Below are 6,383 nucleotides of genomic sequence, written 5' to 3'. Positions count from 1 at the left end.
CATGCACGCCACTCCCTGCCTGCTCCCCACTCCCCGGCCCTGGCTACGCTTCATGGACGTATTAGGAAAGGCTCTCCCAGCTCTGGGCCCAAGAGGATGGCCTGTCTCTTGGACACACACACACACACAATATAAACACACACACATACATTATGTACACTTGCGTACTGTAAATAGGCATATACACACACACACACACACACACACACACACACACACTGTACACACACTGTACACACACTCACACACACACTCACACACATTCTGTACACACACTCACACACAAACAAACGCATGCACTTGCGCCCACACACACACTCAAACACACATAGCTACATACACCTACACAATAAGCGGACGGTGGCACGTTAATTGCGGAGGAGGGGCTGATTGTAATGGTTGAAACAGGATCAAAGGAGTTGTATTAAATCCCTCAAACACATGGTTTCCATGTGGTTGATACCATTCCATTTACTGCATTACAGCCATTATTAAGAGTCGTCCCCTCAGCAGCCTCCTGTGACGTACACACACAGTTGTATACACTCTGCTGCCTCCCAGCCAGAGGACTCAGAAATAAACCAGGGAGGATGTTTCAGTTTGAGCCCTGCTGCACTGGTAACCGTCAAAACAGTTTCCTGTGTCATAGGAGGGATGAAATCAACCTACTCGCACGATATCCCTTCAAGCTTGGGTAAAATACTGTAGCACAACTACTGCAACTGCTCTCTAAGGTGCTGCTTGCCAGAGCTAAACTATGCTACTGAAAATGCTTCAATGTTGTTATACTGTGGCCTGATGAGATAACTGAGAACTGGTTGATTTATGCACATGTCAAATACAGGTTTTAAAGTCCCAGGCCTCCACACAGGTTTTTGTTGAAACTTCAGGGAAACATGTACAGTGCCTTCAGAAAGTATTCATACCCCTTGACGTTTTCCACATTTGTTTGTGTTACCGCCTGAATTTTGTGTCACTGGCCTACACAAAATACTCCATCGTGTTAAAGTGGAAGTACACTACCGGTCAAATGTTTTAGAACAACTCATTCAAGGGTTTTTCTTTATTTTTATAATGTTCTACATTGCAGAATAATAGTGAAGACATCACAACTACGAAATAACACATATGGAGTCATGTAGTAACCAAAAAAAGTGTTAAACAATTCTAAATATATTTTATATTTGAGATTCTTCAAATAGTCACCCTTTGCCCTGGTGACAGCTTTGCACACTCTTGGCATTCTCTCCGCCAGCTTCACTTCGATTGCTTTTCCAACAGTCTTGAAAGAGTTCCCACATATGCTGAGCACTTGTTGGCTGCTTTTTCTTCACTCTGCGGTCTGACTCATCCCAACCATCTCAATTTGGTTGAGGTCGGGGGATTGTGGAGGCCAGGTCATCTGATGCAGCACTCCATCACTCTCCTTCTTGGTAAAATAGCCCTTACACAGCCTGGAGGTGTGTTGGGTTATTGTCCTGTTGAAACACTAATGATAGTGGGACTAAGCCCAAACCAGATGGGATGGCGTATCGCTGCAGAGTGCTGTGGTAGACATGCTGGTTAAGTGTGCCTTGAATTCTAAATAAATCACAGACAGTGTGTCACCAGCAAAGCACCCCCACACCATAACATCTCCTCCTCCATTATTTACGGTGGGAAATACACATGCGGAGATCATCTGTTCACCCACACCGCGTCTCACAAAGACACGGGGGTTGGAACCAAAAATCTCCAATTTGGACTCCAAACCAAAGGACAAATTTCCACCGGTCTAATGTCTAACATTTATTTGGGCTTCAATTTCTGGGGCTGGTAACTCTAATGAACTTATCCTCTGCAGCAGAGGTAACTCTGGGTCTTCCATTCCTGTGGCGGTCCTCATGAGAGCCAATTTCGTCATAGCGCTTGATGGTTTTTGCGACTGCACTTGAAGAAACTTTCAAAGTTCTTGAAATGTTCTGTATTGACTGACCATCATGTATTAAAATAATGATGGACTGTCATTTCTCTTTGCTTATTTGAGCTGTTCTTGCCATAATATTGTCTTGGTCTTTTACCAAATAGGGCTATCTTCTCTATACCACCCCTACCTTGTCACAACACAACTGATTGGCTCAAACGCATTAAGAAGGAAAGAAATTCCACAAATTAACTTTTAAGAAGGCACACCTGTTAATTGAAATGCATTGCAGTTGACATTGCAATCCATGTATATAAAGCTCTTAGAGATTTAACCAGATAGACTCATAGCTGTAATCACTACCAAAGGTGATTATAACATATATTTACTCAGTGGGTTGAATACTTATGTAATCAAGATATGTTAGTGTCTATTTTATAGTTATTTTTATAATTGTTAAAAATTTTGGTCTAGATCAATGACAAAAAAAAAAAATCTATACATTTTCATCACACCTTGTAAGACAACAAAATGTGGAAAGAGTAAAGGGGTGTGAGTACTTTCTGAAGGCACTGTACACCATGAAATAACCTAAAACATACCAAAAACAAACAAAAGCAAATTTTTTTGTGTGGTTAAAATAACATCAAATTGATCATAAATACAGTGTAGACATTGTTAATGTTGTAAATGACTATTGTAGCTGGAAACAGCAGATTTTTTATAGAATATCTACATAGAGGCCCATTATCAGCAATGTGTTCCAATGGAGTGTTGTGTTAGCTAATCCAAGTTTATCATTTTTAAAGGCTAATTGATCATTAGAAAACCCTTTTTCAATTATGTTAGCACAGCTGAAAACTGTTGTGATGATTAAAGAAGCAATAAAACTGGCCTTCTTTAGACTAGTTGAGTATCTGGAGAATCAGCATTTGTGGGTTCGATTACAGGCACAAAATGGTCAGAAACTTGTCACGATCGTCCATGGGAGAGAGATAGAACCAAGGCGCAGCGTGTAAATAATACATCTTCTCTTTATTTAGGAGATGAACTAACGAAGCAAAACAACAAATCGCAGAACGTGAAACCAAAACCGACTAAATGCAAAACATGCAAACCTGAAACAGACCTAGACACAGACTAAGACGATGACTAAATCAATGACCCAACAAACACATGATGCCTATGGCCGCCTAAAATATGGCTCCCAATCAGAGACAAAATGAAAGACACCTGTCTCTGATTGAGAAACCACTCAGGCAACCATAGACATACCTAGAAACCCTCACTAAACCATAGACATACCTAGACATACTCACTCAACACAAAACCACAAACACAAAACCCAACAACCCCTTAACCATATAACCACCCAAACACAAACCTTCCCCATGTCACACCCTGACCTAACAAACATAATAAAGGAAACAAAGATAACTAAGGCCAGGATGTGACATAACCCCCCCCTTAAGGTGCGAACACCGGGCGCACCAACACAAAGTCTAGGGAAGGACCCGGGGTAGGCCTTAATATGGCGGCGGCTCGGGTGCAGGACGTGGCCCCCACTCCACCATAGTCGATCTCCACTTCGGTGTCTCTGGTAGATCCTGGCTGAATGGCGGATTCAGCTGATCCTGGCTGGCGGACCACTCTGGCTGATCATGGCAGGCGGGCGACTCTGGCTGATCATGGCTGGCGGGCGACTCTGGCTGATCATGGCTGGCGGGCGACTCTGGCTGATCATGGCTGGCGGGCGACTCTGGCTGATCATGGCTGGCGGGCGACTCTGGCTGATCATGGCTGGCGGGCGACTCTGGCTGATCATGGCTGGCGGGCGACTCTGGCTGATCATGGCTGGCGGGCGACTCTGGCTGATCATGGCTGGCGGGCGACTCTGGCTGATCATGGCTGGCGGGCGACTCTGGCTCGTGGCAGACAGATGGCTCAGATGGCGCTGGGCAGACGGATGGCTCAGATGGCGCTGGGTAGACTGGCAGCTCTGACGGCTCGGGGCAGACTGGCAGCTCTGACGGCTCGGGGCAGACTGGCAGCTCTGACGGCTCGGGGCAGACTGGCAGCTCTGACGGCTCGGGGCAGACTGGCAGCTCTGACGGCTCGGGGCAGACTGGCAGCTCTGACGGCTCGGGGCAGACTGGCAGCTCTGACGGCTCGGGGCAGACTGGCAGCTCGGGGCAGACTGGCAGCTCGGGGCAGACTGGCAGCTCTGACGGCTCGGGGCAGACTGGCAGCTCTGACGGCTCGGGGCAGACTGGCAGCTCTGACGGCTCGGGGCAGACTGGCAGCTCGGGGCAGACTGGCAGCTCTGACGGCTCGGGGCAGACTGGCAGCTCTGACGACTCGGGGCAGACTGGCAGCTCTGGCCGGCTGAGACGCACTATAGGCCTGGTGCGTGGTGCCGGAACTGGTGGTACCGGGCTAGGGACACGCACCTGAAGGCTAGTGCGGGGAGAAGGAACAGGGCATACTGGACCCTGGATACGCACATTAGGCCTAGTGCGTGGTGCCGGAACTGGTGGTACCGGGCTGGGGCCACACATCTCAGGGCTAGTGCGGGGAGCAGCAACAGGACACACTGGGCTCTCAAAGCGCACTATAGGCCTAGTGCGTGGTACCGGCACAGGTGGTACCGGAATGAGGCCACACATCTCAGGGCTAGTGCGGGGAGCAGCAACAATGCGAACAGGGTTCTGGGGACACCTTCGAATCCTGGGGCGTGGTGCCGGAACTGGTGGTACTGGGCTGGGACGGGAAGGTGTTACAGGAGGTGTAGGACAAGGAATGCACACAGGAGGCCTGGTTCGTGGAACTGTCATTCCCAGACGGTTAGCACGCAACTCAGGACGAGCATGGAGAACTGACTCAGGTAACATCACCTCCCGCACACGCTCTGTCGGGTGGATGTCGTGCCTCACGCACCAACACAGCAGGTCCCTCTTTTCACTCTCCTCCAAACTCCTCATTAAGTCCTTAACAGTCTCTGTATTAATCCCATTGCTCACCTCCAATCTCCGAACCACTGGCTCTGGTTCCCTCCTTTCACGCTGCTTGGTCCAAATAGGTTGGGTCATTCTGTCACGATCGTCCATGGGAGAGAGATAGAACCAAGGCGCAGCGTGTAAATAATACATCTTCTCTTTATTTAGGAGATGAACTAACGAAGCAAAACAACAAATCGCAGAACGTGAAACCAAAACCGACTAAATGCAAAACATGCAAACCTGAAACAGACCTAGACACAGACTAAGACGATGACTAAATCAATGACCCAACAAACACATGATGCCTATGGCCGCCTAAAATATGGCTCCCAATCAGAGACAAAATGAAAGACACCTGTCTCTGATTGAGAAACCACTCAGGCAACCATAGACATACCTAGAAACCCTCACTAAACCATAGACATACCTAGACATACTCACTCAACACAAAACCACAAACACAAAACCCAACAACCCCTTAACCATATAACCACCCAAACACAAACCTTCCCCATGTCACACCCTGACCTAACAAACATAATAAAGGAAACAAAGATAACTAAGGCCAGGATGTGACAAAACTAAGAACTTTCTTCTGAATCTCGTCAGTCTATTCTTGTTCTGAGAAATTAAGGTTATTCCATGCGAGAAATTGCCAAGAAACTGAAGATCTCGTACAACTCTGTGTACTACTCCCTTCACAGAACAGCGCAAACTGGCTCTAACCAGAAAAGAAAGAGTGGGAGGCCCCGGTGCACAACTGAACAAGAGGACAAGTACATTACAGTGTCTAGTTTGAGAAACAGATGCCTCACAAGTCCTCATCTGGCAGCTTCATTAAATAGTACCCGCAAAACACCAGTCTCAATGTCAACAGTGAAGAGGCGACTCCGGGATGCTGGCCTTCAAGGCAGAGTTCCTCTGTCCCGTGTCAGTGTTATTTTGCCCATCTTAATCTTTTCTTTTCATTGGCCAGTCTGAGATATGGCTTTTTCTTTGCAACTCGGAGCATCCCGGAGTCGACTCTTCACTTTTGAACAAAGCCATCACCTACAGAGAAATAAACCTGGACAAGTGCCCCCTAAGCAAGCTGGTCCTGGGGCTCTGTTCACAAACACAAACAGACCCCACAGAGCCCCAGGACAGCAACACAATTCAAGCAAATCATGAGAAAACAAAAATCTGACACGTTACAAAGAATTTACCAAACAACCGTGCGAACTAGAATGCTATTTGGCCCTACACAGAGAGTACACAGTGGCAGAATACCTGACCGCAGTGACTGACCCAAAATTAAGGAAATTTTTGACAAAATTAAGGAAAAAATAGCCTTGTTATTGAAAATGGCCACCGAAGGCAGACCTGGCTTTCAAGAGAAGACAGTGTATGTGCACACTGCCCACAAAATGAGGTGGAAACTGAGCTGCACTTCCTAACCTCCTGCCAAATGTATGACCATATTAGAGACACATATTTCCATC

This window comes from Salvelinus fontinalis, chromosome 27 (assembly GCF_029448725.1).
Source record: "Salvelinus fontinalis isolate EN_2023a chromosome 27, ASM2944872v1, whole genome shotgun sequence".
Taxonomy (NCBI): domain Eukaryota; kingdom Metazoa; phylum Chordata; class Actinopteri; order Salmoniformes; family Salmonidae; genus Salvelinus; species Salvelinus fontinalis.
Note: the sequence above shows the minus strand (reverse complement) of the source record.